The sequence below is a fragment of the Balaenoptera musculus genome, chromosome 11 (assembly GCF_009873245.2).
Source record: "Balaenoptera musculus isolate JJ_BM4_2016_0621 chromosome 11, mBalMus1.pri.v3, whole genome shotgun sequence".
Classification (NCBI taxonomy): Eukaryota; Metazoa; Chordata; class Mammalia; order Artiodactyla; family Balaenopteridae; genus Balaenoptera; species Balaenoptera musculus.
The window spans coordinates 30,069,726-30,090,756 of record NC_045795.1 but is presented as its reverse complement, the minus strand read 5'-3'; positions in this window follow the sequence as shown (position 1 = coordinate 30,090,756).

The following is a 21,031-nucleotide window of genomic DNA, read 5'->3' as shown; positions in this document are numbered from 1 at the left end:
AATTACCTTCGTTGGGTTGCGCCATGTTTTTATTCAGGAGTTGGATAAAGCATCTATGTATTTTTTAAAAAGCAGTCATGCTGATGATGTGCCTGAAATTTTATTGGTCATTTTGATGCTGAATACACATTGGGATCATGTCTTCAGAGAATAACTATGGAGTCTTCTGCATTCCTTTCTTGTAACCAGTTTCTTGCGGGGACACCAGTTGGGTCATGGATCTACTGGATGCCAAGTGTTTCTTTTTGTTGTTCTTAGGCTTCCAGCATTCATGCAGAAATGCTTATGTATTTTGGCCTATTTTCCATACACTTCCTACACCGGTTGGTTGTCTGATTAGGTGTGCAAATAAATTGTCCCAATTTCCTCTTAAGGATTCTCTCCAAATCTCTCTAATAAGAATCCTGGAGCCAGGGCTTACATTCTTCTGGTTGGAATCTCATTCTGTTAGAGTGGAAGGCACCTCAGCAACTAATCTAGTGGTATCAGTTGTTTCTTTCCAGCTTAGGAAGACTTTTTACAAACCAAATTTTAAATCTTAAAGGGAAGTTCATTGTAATAGCTTTAGTTCATGCATTTATGGAACCATATGTATGTTTATATGTGTGTGTGTATGTGTGCGTGAGAGAGAGAGAGAGACAGAGAGACAGAGAGAAAGAGAGAGAAGTCAGCCTGGCCCTTGGCTCAATGATGGCATACCCTAGAGTCAGGGTGAGACAGGAGAGGTGACTTTGCTTTTCTTCACTTGGTTTTGGTTCCTTGAACTTATCACAGTATACATTGGGGTGATTTAAGGGTTTTTTAAAGAGTGATTTTGGTTCTACGCAATTTTCCTTTATGAGCCCATTTAGGACCTTAGAAAGATAGCTACTTGGATTGAATTAGGAACAAGGACTTTATCCTATCCTCATCCCTCTCTCTTTCCTCTCTTCCTTAATACAGGTTCTAAGGAACAGGGTTTGTAAGTCAGTGAACTAGACTGATTCCATTCTATGTGCAAGGAAACCTAGACTTAGAGACAGCTTTGAATTACTCAAGGTCACACAACTTGTTAGTAAGATCTAGATGTTGAATTTCTATTCTCTGAGACACTCAGGCCATTGCTTTGGAAAGAGCATATTGGCTTCCTCTGCCTTCTTTGGTTTAAAACATCCTCTACTACCTTGTAAATATTTATTGTCCATGATCTGATACCATTTTAGTTCAAGCTGAGATTACATTTCCTATCTATCTGTTGCCGAAGATCTCCCCTCAAATCCTACCCACTTGATCGCGTATGGAACGGCACTCCACTTGCATGCTTTTTTCATGCATTGAAGCTTAGATTATTCTTTGTCAACCACTTATTTAGACCCATGCTCACGATATGAGCCATGATTCTATAACACCTTGCCCATTAAACTCTATCTAGTGTCACGGCATCCATTAACTATCACCGAACCAACCACTAGATTTGGGGAGATATTTACAACATCCCTGGCTTGTGCTGGGCACATTCCAAAATTTATATCAGTCAACTCTTACAACAGCTTCTGACGTAGGGATTGTTTTCTCTTTTCCAGATGAGGAAATGGGGCTCAGAGAGACCACAAGGTAAATAGCAGAGCTGGAATAGGAGCCTGGGTTTGTCTGACTCTAGAGCCCAAGCTTTAGGCCTTCAGGCTCTCCTGACTCTCAGTCATTGGAAGCCAGGACTTTCTTAACAGCATTAGCTTCCACATTTATTGCACAAGTAACTATAACGATTAGGGGAATGGCGTGGGGTGGGCTGTTGTTTATGAAGCAGCCTAAAATGATTTTAACTCCAGTTTATAAAGCAAAGACTATGGATGAACTTGTTCACCCAATTCTGAAATACCAGGGCAAGCAGGCAGTTTGGAAGCTTGAGGTAAGTTAGGGCAAACAAGGAAATAATACTCTCCTAGCACATAATAAAGTTATGGAACTCATTACCCTGAGAGGCGGTACAGACAGGAAATGTAAATGGATTAAAAAAGAGTTTGGACAAATTTATGAATGACAGAGTCATAAAAGGCTTCTAACAGGAGCTGGAATATACGAGGTGTGACTATAAAGCAATGAAAATCTTTTTTTTTAAACAAACACCAGAACTTGTATATCCAAATAAATATATTTTTCCTTCAAAGTAGTTGCCTTAGGAGAATACATCATTATTATGATATTGCTTGCTTGCTCAGAACATAGAAATTTAGAGGTTTAAGTCCACCCCCCTCCCCTTTTACAGATGAGGAAACTGAACCCCAGGGTAATTAAATAGGTTGCCCACGGCCACACAGAAGCAGTTCTGGGGTTAGAATCCAGTTGTCTGACTTCTGGTTTAATTGCCCCCTTCATTCTCACATGCTGTCTCCTGCTATAGTTTTTTTTTTAGAGTCTGTGACTAATTCTTTAGGCCATCCTAATGGGGGTAAATCTTTACCCTTTGTAAATGGACTTCTGCAACAGCCAAAACTGATTTAGATTTAAGGTTGATGATTAAGATGTGTGTTCAAGCTTTATATTAATATTATTTGTTCAAAGCCCAAGAAGAATTTTTTTAAGAAAGAGGCAACAAAACCGTGTTTCTTTTGCTATAAACTGGCTTCCTGCTGGCCACCTTCAGCCGGCCCCAAGGAATGCATAACACATCTTCACTTTTAGGCCACTTTTCCCAAGCCACGTTTGAGCCGAGCTGCTGTGGCTCGTCTTTTTCCACGACAGCTAATGAAAGCACCACCAAGGGAAATTACTGTCTCGAGGGCAAAAGGAAATGAGCAGAGAAGCAGCCCGTCTGGGCAAAGGGAGATGGCTTTGGAGCTCTCAAAACTCCTGGAAGGAATGCTGCAGGTACCCTGGAGTCTGACTTCAAATAGATCAAAGATCCTTTGAATAATGACCAAAGAGAGAAGAGACTTGACAAAGCAGGGTTAAAACCTCAGCACAGATCGTTGTTGCCACTGAAAAGATAAAAAGAATCACAGAGCTCAGATGAAAAAGCAGAGAGATGGCTGCGGTCCCCCCAGAGGCAGCAAACGTGGGTACCAGGGATGGATCTCATCAAGATCCAACCAAAGACAGAGGTCACCGGGAGCTCATTGGTTTGTTTCATTCATGCCCTGCCAGTTGAATTCCCTTTGATCACCAAATATCCTTTTCACTTGGATTTCTAAGAAAAATAAGAGAGGAGGGAGAGCAATGGAAGGAGGGGGCAGGCATTGAGAAACCCCAAAGTCCATGAAGCAGATTAGAAGACTTTTACTTAGGCTTGGAAACGTCGATTCTCCAAATGGATTCACGGCCTTGAACCAAAGCTAACAAAGAAAAGACAAACATGTCATTGAAAGTAACATGTTGACATGTGTCAATGTCTCAGCCAAAATTTATAACACAACCCAGAAGGAGGACTTGAGATGCCTGGCCATGCAACCCGGTTGATGGCGTGTTTCTGGGGAATTCTACTGGGAGATATCCCAGCAAGGTCAAGGCCAGCAAGGAAGGGGAAACAGCAGTTCTAGGTCTTATGACTGAGGCTGTTAAAAAAAATTAACCTTTGTTTTGTGATGTTTGAAGCAGACATAACAGAAAACCTGGTTTGGATAGGAATGGAAAAGAATGGTTATCAGATTTGATGAAATCTTTGGAAGAGAATCAATAAGGAGAGAAAGGATATATATTTATATGTGTTTACACATACATACGCATACACAGAAATATGCACACATGCATACACACTGAAAACACTTATGTAGGCATCCAAAATGCATGTTTTCTTTGGGGCTTGGCCAATTCTGCAGTGCAGGGAAGGTATGGATATGGCCTTGCAGTTCTTGTGTATAGAGGTGCAAACACATATGTGGCCCACTACACACACATCCACACAACAAATTTATCTCACACAACAGAATTATTATATACACTTCTTGGCTAAGAAAGGGAGGGGGAAAAGTTGAGCCTTTGCTGTAGGTGCAAAGTTGCTAATAGTAGGAAACTGTTTATTCGGAAAACTTCTACAATTCCACTTAATCCCACCTTGGCTCCAACCCAACTCCATGGAGCCTTGCAGATTTAGCAGAGATACAGAGGTTTAAAAAGGACCCCAGAATGTTATTTGGAAAAAGCCCTCACTTTTGGGGGCCCCCAGTGGGTTCCTGGAGTGAGAATCCGTGTCCTGGAGCCTCATGGAGAGGTTGCTGAGGCGGTCTGCTACCCGGGGATGCTATTGGAGATGGGGCATGAACATACCATTGTGGGGCTTGACTTACTCTGCAGTGTGGGGAAGGTGTAGACATGCGTGTGGCATCCTTGCTGTCTTTACTTAGGAATAGGGCAGTTTTCTGGCTTAAAACTATTTTTTGTGTGTCTTACCTGTTTTTGTTCATTTGTTTATTTTTTGTTTTTGTCTATCTCTATGCTGCTGATCACCAGGATGGAAGAGAATTTTGTCTTCTTCCTGACTCTGGCAGATGTGTCTCTGGATCCAGGAGGCCAAAGCCCACAAGCCTGTGTCACAATCAGACCGCAGTGGACCCAAGATGCTCTGAGTCCAGAGAGCGGCCTCCAGCCAGCCCATTTTCCCCCGTCTCCATCCAAACCTCTAGCTACTTGTGTCTTAGTCTGGGACACAATAGACCTTTTTAAACGGTGGCAAATATTATTTCTTTCCAAAAAACTCATTTGTTTGACAGACATTGAGAAATGAGGGACAATCAATGGTTGTCAGACTTGAAGGGGCAGAGAAAACACTAGAATCATTTTGTCCATGAGTAACCTCAGGGCTAGAACGAGGAGGTATCTACCTGCTCTGTTCAGTCTCTTGTGTGCTCATCAAATGGGAAAATGACTAACCATGGAAGCTTGTTGTCCCTTGACAAAGTAAGATAAAAATTCTTGCCACCCCTCTCCCATTTCTAAAAAGTTGAAAAGAGAGTCAGTTCTGGTTCATTATGGCCCTCCTCTTGAGATTGGTCGGAAGGATCTGTTGTTTCATGCATTTAGGTTTCAAAGGAAAACTTCATCAATAAAGAGCAAGGAAAAGAAACAGGGCTTTAGCAAGAATCTGAGTTCAACAAGCCCTCATGAAAACTGCAGCCCGAGGATGTCCTCAAAGTCCCGTTCAGGCCTTGGCAAACTCTCCTAGCGAGATCTCGCTGTCCCAAATTCCAGAGTTTCTCCCCCGCACAAACACCTGACCATGCCCACATTATGTAAACAATTTCAAAGCAAGTGGAAAATAGAAACTGGTACCATGGATCCATTTACCTGATCCTTGTGTTATATTAAAAGAAGCAGTATCTGGTCCACTTTAAAGCCATGTGAGTTTGAGAAAAATGGCACCCGTCAGAAAAGAAAGCTTTTTCTTGTAGCATCTTATCTGACTTCACTTTTTTTTTTTCCATTTCACAAGAACAATTTTTTTTCCAGACAGTTCCACACAATAAGCTACTGGGACATTCACAGTTAAGGCTGCTAAGGGACTGATTCAAGCTGGTTCATGATTCTGGACACGAAAGAAGATCTGCATCCCAGCCCAGGCCAGGGGTGGGGAGATGGGTGGTGGTGGGGCTTCCGGGGTGCGGGGATGCAAGGCAGTGTGGTGGAGTGGAAAGCCACCCACTCCAACAAACCAACACGCGTGGCTTTGGAGCCCTGGCTCCACCACGGTCTAGCTCTGGAAACGTGGGCCAGTTATTGAATCTCTCTGGACCCTCATCTGTATAATGGGGATGATAGTGGGTAATATGGTAAGTTGACTCGGCGCTTTGGTAGCCAAGGTAGAGATTTTGGCATTCATACTACAGTTTATGACACCAAAAGAAAATCCTCAAAGTGTTAGCTTTTAAAAATGATCGAATAGGGGCTTCCCTGGTGGCACAGTGGTTGAGAGTCTGCCTGCCAATGCAGGGGACACGGGTTCGAGCCCTGGTCTGGGAAGATCCCACATACCGCGGAGCAACTGGGCCCGTGAGCCACAATTACTGAGCCTGCACGTCTGGAGCCTGTGCTCCGCAACAAGAGAGGCCGTGACAGTGAGAGGCCCGCGCACCGCGATGAAGAGTGGCCCCCGCTTGCCACAACTAGAGAAAGCCCTTGCACAGAAACGAAGACCCAACACAGCCATAAATTAAAAAATTAATTAATTAATTAATTTAAAAAGATAAGATTAATGGATGACATTTAAAAAAAAATCAGCTGGTTTTCCTCTCATGTCATTCCTCTGTAACTGATGAGTTTAAAAAACAACAACAACAACAAAAATGATCGAATAACTTAGAAGGAAGACACTTCCCTCCCTCCCACCCATCTCTGAGCCTCTTCTTAGGCGTGAGATGGGGTTTGAGGATGGAATATGCTCGGGGATGGGGGTGAGGGTCCCAGATGAGCTGAGGGTTACAGATCAAATGGGACGTTTATTGATATGGCTTCTGAGCTTTAGCAAGAGGGCTCTCTTTAAAATTCCCTTCTTCTTCGGATGGTAAATTCCATAAGTTTGAGGGGAGACTTCAGTGAGATAATGTCTGTAAAGGGCACGGCACATGGCTCGTATGGAACTGGTATTAGCACTTCACCCCCCATTCCTTCCTTCCCTCCTTCCACCCTTCCATCCTTCTTCCTCCCTCCCTCTGGCTTGTTTCAGAGCTGATGCTCTTAACCCCAAGCTCTACTGCCTCTTAAAGGTAATATCTCAAAAACTGAGCCCTGTCACAGCACAGAGGGACTGGGACTGATTTTCTTGGTATCCGCAGTGCATGCAGCCCTAGTCCTGGATCAATTAAAAGATTGTGTTTGTTGGGTCCCTCCATCACCTCAAGCCCCCTCTTCTCAAGGATCCTTTAGGTCTATCGATTCTCCCCCATTCTGGGTCATTAGCTAATCATTTATCGTCCCCAGCTAAGTGTAAGACACAGTCCAGGGTCCAGAAACCCACAGTGGAGATGAGCTGGGTTCACAAGGAAAAGTTGGCAAACAGTAGGGGCTTAAGAGCCGCACTGTATGGGAGGGACCAGGAAAACAGGGTGGGGTGGGGTGTTGAGGGAGGAGGAAGCCAGGGTGACCGAGAATCCCATGTCCTGCCCCTCGGCTCAGAACCACACTGCTCTGGGTCCTTCCCTGAACCTAGAAAGAGGGTGTTGGGAGACGTTCGCATCCTGTGATTATTCCAGTATTTAAATTTTTCAATTACCCAAGTATAGCAAGGATTTTCTTCTTCCCCATAGCCTTCTTTCGTTCAAGTCCTCATCCCTGTTGGGGAAGAGATCTTTGAGAAAGACATCGAAAAGAGACATTTTTCTTTCTTCTTCAAAGAAAAAAAGCATATCAAAGTTACACTGCCCGAGGGGGGCCAACACTGGCAAGAGACAGCTGTGCTGGGTTTGTAGACGTCCCTTTCTGAGGATCCCAAGGACCTACAGCCCTCTCAGCCACACAGGGGTCTCGGAGTTCTCCCTGCAGATGGGGCTGGGCTGGGGGCAGGCAGAGGGCTGGGACGGTCCCAGAGGTTGGATGCTGGGTTGTGGATGGAAGAACGAGGTGTCTACATCCATGCTGACATAGACCATCATGCAGCTGGTTTTTTCCTATCAAGTAATTTCGATTACCTTCCTACACTCAGAGATATACTTCTCCAGCATTATTCCTAATGGGATTCCATGGGATGAAGGCACCCTTTTTCATTTTACTTTTTAACTTCATAGCTTGTCTTTCTAGGATGCTTGCGGTAGAGTCCTCAGACCCTCCGTGCAAAGTCTGCTGAGCTGGGAAACATCCCCTGAGAAGGAAGCAGAGGCTGACTGGGCTGATGTGAGGTCTTGCTCCCAGGGGTCGATTTTGGCCCCAGCCCTGGCTCCCCACAGTGGGGTTTGTCCCAGACCCCCAAGTGTACACCCACGGTACACACGCGGAGTTTCAGCCAACACACACAATTATACTGTCCCTTAATTAGAACCCTCTCTTTATACCAGGGAAAGCCTCAGCTGCTTGTCAATGAAAACATATTTGTACCATGGCCTTAAACACACACACGCATAAATTGCCAATTATTCCCCATTCATAGACTCTGGCAAGACACAAGGGTGAGCTCTTTGCTTTCCCTTAGGCCAAATTAAGACATGCCTTTCATGGCAACTTATTTGCGGGAGTAATTTTCCACCTCTTTTAATTAGGCTAATTGATTCAGCTGTTCTGTGGAGGGCCAATGTAGCGCTGGGTGTTTGGGGCAAATTACTCCCGTGTTCTTTGGATTCCCTTGGAGCAATGACTTGATTAGCTTTCCTGTTTTTAAGCCGAGGTCAGCCCAGACCCCGTGCATCTGACTTTGTGGCACACGAGTGAGTATGCGTGGAGAGCCACTGATTTACTGAGCCCTTTGAAGAGAGCTGGGTGCTGAGCCCAGGGGTGAGTCTATTTAAGGAACAATGAGCCCACTGGGGCATGAGAGTGAGCTGTAGTAGCTGCATCCAGGGAGATACTGAATTGAGCAGATTCCAGTGCAAATAAGTATTATCATTCTTGTTCACTGTTAGTTTGGATTTTATAGGAGCTATTCTGCAGGCCGTATCCTAGAACATCCAGTTCATGGATGGTTATGAATGATTTTTAGAAAAAATAAATGAGGTAGGAACTTAGATCTTGCTAAATTGCCAATGGATGACTACCTCTTTTTCGTGCTCTCCTGTTACCCCTTTTCTGAGAAATGCATGTCTCGTGGATGTTGGGTGTTGAGAGATGGCTCGGCAATGAAAAAGGACCACTCAACAGCCAATGTGCGTGGAGGTTGCATTATGGCCAGGCACTGTCCTTGACTCTTGACATGAAAACAAAGGGTGTGTTCATTCACGTAATCTCATTACAACCTTATGAGCGAGGTGCAATCGCCATCCCATCTGCCATCTCATCCGCCATACACGGATGAGAAAACTGGGACTTGGGAGGTTAAGGGGCTGGCCCAAAGTTACACAGCTGGTGAGCATGGAGGAGGGATGCTGCTCTTTACCTCCACTCTAGGACATGCTCGTGGATGCAGAAAAACAATGACGTGATCATAAGCTACAAGGGAGGGTCCTAGGTTCTACTTTTGCATTGATATATAAATGTTCTCCTGTTAAATTAGGAAGATGAGACTGTGCCTCCATGTTGGTCTAAAACGAGAGTTGGCAAACTTTTTCTGCAAAGGGCCAGATAGTAAATATTTTAGGCTTTGTGGCGCACATGGTCTCCATCACAACTACTCAACTCAGCCTTGGAGCATAAGAGCAACCATAGACAATGTGTAAACAAGTGGGTGTGGCTGTGTTCCAATAAAACTTTATTTATAAAAACAGATGGCTGGCCAGATCCGGCCCACAGGCCAGCGTTTGCCAACCTGTGGTCTAAAACTTGATATCGTGTGGGCGTTAAACCACCACAAAACATTTTGAAATCTTAAAAACCCACCCAAACCTGTAACCCTTCTATTTTCCTTACGCTATAAATGCATTCATGTTCTCCTTCCCAGATTAACTGATTTCTTGAGGCTCGCTCTCTCTCTCTCTCTGTTTTCTTCTCACAGGGGATAATTCAGTGCGTTCCATACACATGGTCCTGAGTTTGCCATTTTCCCAACCTAAAAGCAAGGGTGGTCATGCCACCCAGGGCAATGGTGAGTGGTGGGGGAGAAGCAGAGCCCCTCTCCAATAAGCAATCTGGACTGTTTATTGGGTTTTTGAGGCAACTAGGCCTCAGGGAAATTCCGGGAGCCTGAGGTTGGCAGTGACACAGAGTGGGGTAAACCTTGTCGTCCCTGGCCAATGGCAAATGTGCCTTCATTCTGGACACCATCAAGAACACCTCTGTAATAATTTTCCTGTCCTCATTAAGTTCAAGTTTGCAAGGAGACTCTCAAAAGCCAAGTTAAATACTCTGAGGCTTTATGTCTGTGATTCAACCACCCAGAGAGGGGAAATGCTTGGCATTAGAGCTTCTCCCACAGAACAAGATCAGGGGGTGGAGGGGGGTTTTCCTCCCAGAGAAATCCACATTACTCAGCCCATATTTTAATTAAAATTATATAGTCTTAAGAGGAAAAAAGATAAAGCAACTTGAACATTCATAAGTACAAGAATCAACCACAAAAAGTATCTATGACAATTTAAATAAATTCAAAAATGTAGCTTCAAAACATGAAAGGAGAGTTGGGGGAGGAGGTGATGTATTTTTTTCCCCCTTTATCTCTTCTCTTTCTCTTGTTACACAAATCACTTCTAATTTTTGTAGAAAGTCATTAAATATAAACCCATTTAAAACAAAATAATATATAATAAGATAACGGTCTCATGCTCCAAAATAAAGAAAGTTTCTTTTCACAGAGTTGACAGTTATTATTTTTGTTATGGAGTCAGAGATGCCTTCTCGAACAGAGCTGGAGGACCAAGGCCATATTAACAGCTATAAGGAGAGTGACACTCTGATTCTTGGGTGGAGGAAGGGCAGGGTGGTCAGCCCAGCCACATGTGGGTGCCTCTGCTGGTTCCAAAGATGTTGCCCTTGGAGATGGCTTTAGATGGGTGTATGGAAAGGACTGCAGATACCTGAAGAAAGCCTACATGGGAGAGGAACTGGAAGTCCCTGAGAAGGAGGGTAGCCGGGAGTTGGTGAGCTATCACAAGCACTGTGAGGTACCACCTACCTGGTACCCATCAGAGATGATGTTCAGAGCTTGTTCTCAATTCTTTCCTGGCTGTGGACTTACTCCTGTCTTTGGGTATCTTCTTGACTTTTACTCTCTTACTTCTCTCTTCTGTATCCCTTCATCTACCAACCCTGGCCATATTCCATTTTTTCTGCTCTGTTTTATTATCCTGCAGCAGAGGGTGTCCAACCAAAAGGGAGGGAGACCACGCTTCTGCCTAAATTCCTGATATAGGATAGCCAATATAACCCTGTAGCTAAGGGCTGAAATTCCGTAGAAAGTTGAGAATGACAAATGTTGTAAATGAAAGAGTCTCATTAGAAATAAAAGATGCTGCTTTGGTGAAGGTTATGCTTTAGGCTAAATTCTAAGCAGGGTACTTTCCCAAGCTTCAAAATTCTCATTGCATTGTATGGGCAACTTGATCAGCAAGACTATAAAAGTATCTCTCAGAATAATATGAACCTTTTCCCTTTTACAGGAAAAAAGATTCCATGTTCACATGTTAAAATTACATTTTTTTTCACCGAGATATTGGAGCTTGTTCTATTTTCATTTATGCAACAGATATTCATTAGGTGTCTCCTATCTGACAGACACCGTGAAAGACTCCAACATATAAAGGTGTACAAGACACACTTCCTTCCCTCAGGGAGCTTGTTGACTAATCTGTGGTTCACTACATCATAAATGTACCTGGTACACCTGTCTACCCACTCTTCCTTCTTTGGCAATTCCTCTGGGTTGGATGAATATATATATTAGTTTGTTCAGGACAGTCCCAAAGTATGCTATTGTCCCTGGAGAATTATTGGTAACTCTACCTCTTGCTCTCCGGAATGCCTCGATTTGGTTGATATGATGATACCGTAATTCTAACTTGACCCTGGTGAATGAGTGGGACTACGAAGATGTGTTTTCACGTGGGGACCTGCTCTTTTGTTCACATTAGGTTGAAACTGTAGTGAACGTCTGTTCAGGGCGGAGCCAATCAGATTCCCTCCTTGAAAATTTGCACTGAGAGCCAGAGATTGAGGTAGTTGGAATTGAGCAATAGAGTTGAGGTCAGGTAGACTGGTGGCCAGATCTGTTAGCATAGCAACCCAAAGCCATATTTGCAAGCTCTCATTGTGGAAGAAAAAGAACCAAGAGACTTGGAAAGAAGCCATGTAGCGGGGGAGAGAGATCCTGTTTTCACATCATTAATGGATCAGACACTCCCATCGGGCTTGCCAAGAGGCATGGCTTCTGCTACTCTCCATCCCTCTTCCCAGTAGATATCAGAGGACCATGGGGGGTGGAATGAGACTTCCTACTTGAGGGAGTGCCATGAGCCTCTCAAACCATCCTCCCTTTCCCTTCCCAAGGAATTTTTACTTTCTGAAGCCAAAGGATGGAGACCTCAAGAGAATCCCTCATAAGTTTTCATGTAATCCCTTGAAAGTAAGTCCAGCAAGTAGAAGAAGTTAGACGTTTAATTCCCTGGTTGTGACAGCAAGTCACCAGACTTGAGAAGCCATACCAGGGTGACCAGAAAGGCAGAAAGAACCCTGGGGGCAGATGGTACAGTGTGCTGCTGGCAGAGACAAGGACTGCCTCTCTATAGTTCCTGAGAGTATGGGAAATAGATCCTATATGTGTCATGGACCCCACATTTGGGGTTGGGAAGGGTAATTGGGAGTTGGGGCCATAGTCTTTCCAGAGATCAAAGTATTGATAGTTTTGGAATATCAGAGCAAGTAGGTGGATCCATTGGCTGGAGGACAAGTGAAAGAGGTGGCTTCATCTCTCAAGAGACCACCTATGCCTAGCAGAGCATCTCTAAATTGAGCCCCTTATCAGCAAGGTTGTTGGAACCACCACCTGACCATTTTGAGTTCATAGATAATGAGCCAAGTCAGCAGGTAGGACCAACCAAGATGAAGTTGGGAAAAGTCTGAAAGCTCACTGTGAGCAGTCATGTAAGAAGATATATATACCTTCTAACCCTCTGCTCTCCACCCCAAAATGAGAGTGGAGAAGGGGAAGGAGGAGATGTGTGAGAGCAGACCATGTCTCACTTTCCGTCCCCTGGCTAAGCCAGTTGAGCTCCCAGTGTAGCCTACCCTGAGGTCTGGAAGGTGGAAAGAGAAATGTTCCCCTTGAATATGGAATTGGAGATTTTACATTGACAGCACTGACTCTCACAGAGCTGAAATGAGACTGCTTTGATAATTGAAGGTGATGGGACATGTATGCTGCCATCTCAGCTATGGTTGCTAGTGTGGCGTCCAGGGGGAAGGTCAGGTCCACAGAGCCTGGTTGGTGGCAGATACTCAATAAAGCAGACTGTTTCAGGTTTATCTCCCAATGAGTTGAGACTCCTCATTAAACCAGTTTGTGGAGAGATTGTTAGAGGTGCCCTCAAACCCAGCAACTGTCTTCCCTGGCAAACCTTGGTACCCTGGTATGCTGAGCTGCCACCACACAGCTTTAGATTTCCTGCTACCTGACATCATTGTTATGGCTGCTCAAGTCCAAAAGAAATGAATGAAAGAAATCTTTAATGTGGGTGAATCAGATACTCAACTTCAATACCACATTGCAGTTAACCACCCTTGATAAATATGTCATGGTTCATGTACCAAAAATCTGTTGGACTCTGAGTCCAAGACATAACACCAGGTTTTATATAATGTCTTAAGTAAAGCTTGTCCACTTAAACATCTCATCTGAGTCCAGCCATCAAATATTGCAATAAATGGTGCCATATAACTCACCCTCTATTACCCCTCATCCTTAACATAACAGTGAAGGAACATTGGAAGTTTGTGTGGACGAAAGATTTAGGCATTTGGATTTTGCAGGAGACACACAGCACTGGGCAAAAGCAGGTGAGAGCCTTCACCTAGAACTTACTAGGTTAAGGAGAAGGTAGCTGCCTGATCGTGACTTTCCCAGTCTTTTAGGACTTTCTGAAACTGACTTCCTGAAGCTGACTTCCCTGACATTTCTTTGATTATAATAAATCTCTTTTTACTTGATTCTGGACTAAAGTATGTATACTTGAATCCAGATAAAGGAGAATAATTGTCATTGCAATTCTGAGGATAGGATAGGGGAGCAACCTTAAAAGTGGTTTTAGAATATTCCTTTCTTCTGCTTTTGTGAAGAATCTAAATACTCATTTATCTAAGATATGCATTCTTAACAAGGCAGTATTGCTCCCCAGGGGGAAAAATTGGTTGGGAGAGAATTAGATATTACAATAACTTTGGCCCCCCAAAACTCAACCTTACCCATCAAACTAAACAATATATCTGTGGTATCCAAATTTCATGGAAGGAGGGGGACAATTAGGAAAGAAATGTCCTAAAAGATGCCTTAGAGGGAGATATAATGAAACATGTTTGAGAAATACTGATCTAAGGAAGAAAAAATAGACAAAAAATGGAACCCTTTCCATCTAAAATGCTGGACAATTTTTTCCCCCTTTCACTAGACATATATAAAGTCCTCTCTAGATGACTCTTGTGAAAGAAGTAGATTTACAGATGGCCTCTGCTTCTAAATGGAGATTTGACTCTATTTTCTGGCTTCCCTTGGGGTCTTAGGTGCAGAGAGAGATCCTCCACACACAAAATATTGCCTATTTTCTCTAGGCAGCTTAACTGTTATACAGATATTGGGCTAAAAGGAATAGTTTCTAAATTTCATCTTTCACAGATGCATTACTCTAGCCTATGAGTAGTGTTCAAGGTCTATGGGTATTTTTATGACTGAGCACTAGATTAATGTGACAAAGCCTGGGATTTGTTGAGGACAATTTGTTCCACACAAATAAAAATGCAGAATATATTCTTAGAATGTAGCAAGGCAAAGTAAGCTGATGTGAGTGTCTTTGCCCAAGTACTGCATTCCATTGATAGCTGGATGCATACTCCCTTCATGCTTTGCATGTTTATGGGCAAAGTTAGTCAGAATTAATCAGCCACATTGTTCTCAAGTAGGAATTGTTGGCCAGCTGAAGGCTGGTATCCCATTGGTATCTGCAGGCAGCAAACTTGTCATGGTGGGCATACCTCCTTACTCCTCCTCCCCGCAGCCTGGTGCATCCACAGCACTCTCTTCTTTTGCATGCTTGCTTCCCTGTGATACTTGCTGGCACCATGGCCTGGTGATCTTTGCCTGGATCGGTGTCCACTGCAGCCAGCCTTGACCACCTCTTCAGCAGGAGAGAAAGTGTGGTGGAGCTCAGAGAACGAACACTTTAGGTGAGGCTCAAAGATACCACAACCTATTTGCATTAATAATCCTTGTCATTTGTACCTCCCAGGGATACAAAGCTGCTTCAATACTCAGAATGTAATCAATGTAATTCACCACATTAACAGGCTAAAGAAGAAAATCACATGATCATATCAATTGATCCAGAAAGAGCATTTGACAAAATTGAACATTCATGCATGATAAAAACTCTCAGAAAAATAGGAATAGAGGGAACTTCCAACTTAATAAAGACCTCAACTACAGTTGACATTATATTTAATGGTGAAAGACTGAACGCTTTCCCCCTAAGAGTGACAACAAGACAAGAATGTCCATTCTTACCACTCTTATTTAACATGGTTCTGGAAGGGCTAGCCAGTGAAATAAGGCAAGAAAATGAAATTAAAGGCATGCAGATTGGAAGGGAAGTAATAAAACTGTTCTTATTTGGAGATGACATGATTGTCCATGTAGAAAATCCTAAGGAATCTACAAAAAAACCCAAATCTCCTAGAACTAATAAATGATTTCAGCAAGCCTGCGGGATACAAGATAAACATACAAACATCAGTTGTATTCCTATACACTAACAAGGAGTACATGGACAACAAAATGAAAAATACAATACCACTTAAATCACTCAAACTAAATGAAACACTTAGATGTAAACCTAACAAAACATGTTCAGAAATTGTATGCTGAAAACTACAAAATGCTAATGAAAGAAATCAAAGATTATCTAAATAAATGGAGGAAAAAATATCATGTTATGTATAAGAAGACAACATAGTAAACATGTTGATTCTTCTCAAATTGATTGAGGTACAGGTTTAATTCAATCCCTATCAAAATCCTAGGAAGGCTTTTTGTAGATATAGAGAAGATTATTCTAAAATTCATATGGAATGACTTCTTGGCCTTTTGGCTAAGATCAAGTGTAAATTTTATATAGAAAGGCAAGGGAACTAGAATAGCTAAAACAGTTTTGAAAAATAAACAGGGAGGGATCAGTCTACTTGATTTAAAGACTTATCCTATGGCTATAGTAATCCAGACTGTGTAGTACTGGTGGAGTGACAGACACGTACATCAATGAAAGCCATTAGGGAAATGGGCACAAATATGCCCAGCTGATTTTTGACAAAGGTGCAAAAGCAATTCGAAGGAGGAAGGGTATCTTTTTAAACAAATGCTGCTGGAACAATTGGCCATCCATGGCCCCTCCAAAAAAAAAGAAACTTGACCTAAACCTCATATCTTACACAAAAATATCTCAAATGAATAATGGACTTGAATATATAACATAAAATTATAAAACTTTTAGAAAAAAACATAGAAGTAAACCTTCAGGATTTCGGGCTAGGAGCAGAGTTCTTAGATTTGATACCAAAAGTATGATTTACAAAAGGAAAAATGATACATTGGATGTCATTAAAATTCAAAACTTTTGCTCAGCAAAAGACCCTGTTAAGAGAATAAAAAGAGAAGCTACAGACAGGGAGAAATTACTTACAAAGTACATATCTGGCAAAAGCCTAGTATCTGAAATATATAAAGAACTCTCAAAACTCAACAGTAAAAAATAAAATAAAATCCAATTAAAACATGTGCAAAAGACAGGAAGAGACATTTCACCAATGAGGATATACAAGTGGCAAATAAGAACCTGAAAAGCTGTTCAACAATCATTAGCCATTAGGAAAATGCAAGTTACAACCACAATGTGATATTACTAAACATACATCAGTTAAATTAAAATTAAAAATACCAACACCAAATGCTGGAGAGGATGTGGAGAAACTAGATCATTCTTCCACTGCTGGTAGGAATGTAAAATGATGCAGCCACAAATTTGGCAATTTCTTTAGAAAAACTGCAACTAGCATACCACCCATCAGCTACCCTTTTGGGCGTTTAGCCCAGAGTGAAAAAAACCACTGATGTTCACACAAAAACCTGTACATGAAAGTTTATGGCAGCTTTATTCAAAATAGCCCCAAACTGGAAGCCAATCCTATATCCTTCAATGAGTGAAAGCTGTACCATGAAACTTATTCAGCCATAAAAACAGCAAACTATTGATACACGCAGCAACCTGGATGAATCTCCAGAGAATTAAGCCAGCGAAAAAAGCCAATTCGAAGAGTTTACATAATATATGATTCCATTTGTGTAACATTCTTGAAATGTCCACTAGTGGCTGCTAGGGGCTAAGGAGGGATTGTGGGTGAGAGGGAAGTTGATGTGGCTGTAAAGGGGCAACAAGAGGGATCCCGCGGTGATGAAAATGTTCTGTGTCTTGACTGTATAACCATCGATATCCCAGTTGTGATAATGTACTAGAGTTTTGCAAATTGTTACCACTGGGGGACCCTAGGTAAAGGATACAAGGATCCTCTGTATTATTTCTTAAAGCTGCCTGTGAACCTACAATTACCTCAAAATACACCGTTTAATTTATAAAAGGAGGTATATGGTGAAAAGTAAAGGTTCCACCATCGTTGTCTCTTAGTCATCCACTTCCTCTTTCCAGGAACAATTTTCCTACTTATCTGTCCAGAATATTTTATGAATATACACGCTTGAACAAGACTATATCTATATATCTGTATATCTATATCTACATGGTATTTCACCATAGTTTTAGTTTACATTAATCTTTTAATGAGTTGAACATCTTTTCATACAAGGGTGATAGTATTCTTTTGCCTGTGAACTGTTCTTATCTTTTGCCTATTTTTCTCTTTGAGTCAAGTCTTTCTTTGTGTACCAATTTGTATGGATTTCATTATATATTGAAGACATTATCTTTTTATGATAAGAATTGCAGCTATGTTTTTTTTTCACAGTTTGTCTTTAATTATTTGACTTTTTATGAGGTTCTTTTTCCCGTACTGTAATTTTAAAGTTTTAATTTATCAAATATACTAATCTTTCTTTTTACGGCTTCTGCATCTTGTGTCACACTTAGAATGGTCCTTTCTCCTCCAAAACTATTTTTTAAAATTTCCCCACATTTTTTGTAATACTTTTATGGTTTTATTTTTCCTGAAGGATCCAGGCTTTTTCCACCCTTCTCTATTAGCATCTTTATTGTGTAAACTGTGGTCCTTTTGGTCACAAGATGGTTGTGGACCTCCAAGCATCAAGTCCACATTCTGAGAAGCAGGCAGGGGGAAGAGCAAAGGGACAAATGGACAAAGAAAATCAGGCTATTGACTCTGTTCCTTTGAAAAAATTATCCAGGAAGTTCCAGTTATCAGCTTCTGCTTACACTCATTGGCCAGAACTGGGTCATGTGCTCACTCTTAGTGTCATGGGAGTCTGGTGATGTGAATAATTTTAGCTGGGTACATTGATATCCCCCTTCCTAAGAAAATGGTAAAGAAGGCAAGAAACTAGCAGTGTCAGCCCCCAGATTACTTTATGATACACAGGTGCATTTTCTGGGTCCCTTCTTGTCTCCAAACTCTGTGTTTGCACTGCTTTATTGATTTCTAGCATCTACTGTAACCGTAGTCTGATGTCACTCTGATTTAAATTCCCTTATAAAAACTGCTTTTGCTCTCAGAAGCTTTTAAGCCTTTCTCTTTATTTTTCAAAATCCTGAAATCTCTTGTACCTTTAGGTGGGATCTTTTTAGGCATTCTTCTGAGATTTTATGGGCCCCTTCCAATCTGGAGATTCTTATCATTCCTCAGCTCAGGGAACGTTTATCCTTCCCTCCTGTCTTTGATTGTTTTCTCCTCTCCCTTGTCTCTGTTCTCTACTTCTAAAACTCTTATTGGACATAGACTGGATTTAGTAGATTTTTCTTCCATGGTCTCTTAATTTTCCTATCACATTTTCCATCTCTTTGTTGTATTGCTCTATATTATGGAATGTTTGCCCAGTTATAGATTCCAGACAACTACCTTGGTTCTGTTATTGGTGTGACTGTTATATTTTGAAAATTATTATGTTTTAATTTCCAGGAACTCCTTCTTGTTCTTTGAATGCTTCTTTTTTGCAGCACCCTGTTCTCCATTTCTGAATGCATTATCTTCTTAAAACTCTCTGCAAATACTAATTATACTTTTTTTTAAAATGTCACTTCTGTTCTCTGAATAACAGTTGATCTCTTTATTCACCTGATCCTTCCCTTTTATGGAATCAGCTTTCCTTCCACATTGGATGATCCTTGGTTTAAGGTTCCCCTGCTTTTGTACAGGACTGTTTGCCTAACGGTCCCCTCTCATAAATAGGAGGACAGCCTCCCTACTCTGCTTACATGGGCAGGGCACATGTTTCCATATGGGGTACCCTGCATGGGCAGGCTGGGCAACCCAAAAGGAGCAAAATAAAGGGACTTCCGTTTGGGGATATTAACCTTCACTGTGTTTTACTCTTGGGTGGAGCTGATTTTTTTGTTTCCCTAAGAATTGAATGGGAGTGATGGCTAGAGTTACCAAACTATTTATTTTAATACTATCTCAAACTCAACCTCACCTGTATCCTTCCCAAGCAGAACACCGATTGTCTTCAGAGATCAACCCTCAGGTTTTATTCTGAAGGCAGAATTTGCCATCAAATGCACGGCACTGAAGGAGGAGGAGAGGTCTCACTGCCTCAGCTGTTCAGAATGCAGTTTAAAAATAATAAATAGCCTGAGGATTGCTAAAAAATCCTCAACAGAGTCTGAGGGCCCAGTAAAATGACTGATGTTCATAATTAGAACCATCATGACTCATTGTTTACAGTTTATATTATATTGAGAATTTTATGTTTAAGAAGTTTGAGTAGTGTGTATTTTCTTTTAGAAAGTTTTGTGATTCCAATTAAAATATATAACTTTCAGTGGGTGAGCTTTATTTATTTGGGAAATGTACTAACAATAATGTCAGATAAATGAGGCATTAATCTAACTACAGATGTGAGTGTCTCTGTGGTGTGTGTGTGTGTGTCTGTGTGTGTGTGTACATGAAAGAAATACAGATAAAGGCTTAACTTGGCTTAACAACTTGGTCAAGAGTCAGGCCTTTTTTCAATTACCTGTTAAGGTGCTTAGCTCTGAGCTATGTGCTGTGAGCAACTAATTCCTAAGGAATAGGACAGGTGAACAGAGGCTCTGGGCCATACACTAAATTTATAATCAGATTGCACATTCATTATTCAGAGGTCTGTTTATAGTTCTATTATGAATTTCTTACCTTGAGTATGATTTTTTTGTCTTAATGCCATTTTTTGTTTGTTTGTTTGTTTATTTATTTTTGGCTGTGTTGGGTCTTCGTTTCTGTGCGAGGGCTTTCTCCACTTGCGGCGAGCGGGAGCCACTCTTCATCGCGGTGCGCGGGCCTCTCACTGTCATGGCCCTTAATGCCATTTTAAGTGTATCTTTTGAGAAATAAATGTATAGTTTGGTTTAAACTATCCAAAATATATGATTCAAACTATCAATAGACATGAGTGCATGTCTCTAGTTAATTAAATCTCCAATTACTTGTTCCTCCTTAAACACCATTAGCCTAAGTAAAACTTGTTATATAAACAGATATATATCACTATATTTCTTCACTGGGGGTGGGGTTGTGTGTGTGTGTGTGTGCATGTATGTATGTGTTATATATGTATATATATACTTTTTGTATATACATGTATGTATATATACATTTTTTTTAATTAATTTATTTTTGACTGTGTTGGGTCTTCGTTTCTGTGCGAGGGCTTTCTCTAGTTGTGGCGAGCGGGGGCCACTCTTCATCACGGTGCGTGGGCCTCTCACTGTCGCGGCCTCTCTTGTTGCGGAGCACAGGCTCCAGACGCGCAGGCTCAGTAGTTGTGGCTCACGGGCCCAGTTGCTCCACGGCATGTGGGATCTTCCCAGACCAGGGCTCGAACCCGTGTCCCCTGCATTGGCAGGCAGATTCTCAACCACTGCGCCACCAGGGAAGCCCTATACATATATTTTTGACAGAGATTATATCAGTCACATTCCATAAAGAATTCACAAACATAAAAATTCATGAGAGTTTATTGATAGACTTTGATTCAAGTTTTGTCCCATTTCAAGAACTGATATTTCTCCCACACTTTTATCACTAATTTTAGCTTTGTTTAATTTGCCCCATCTATATTTATCGA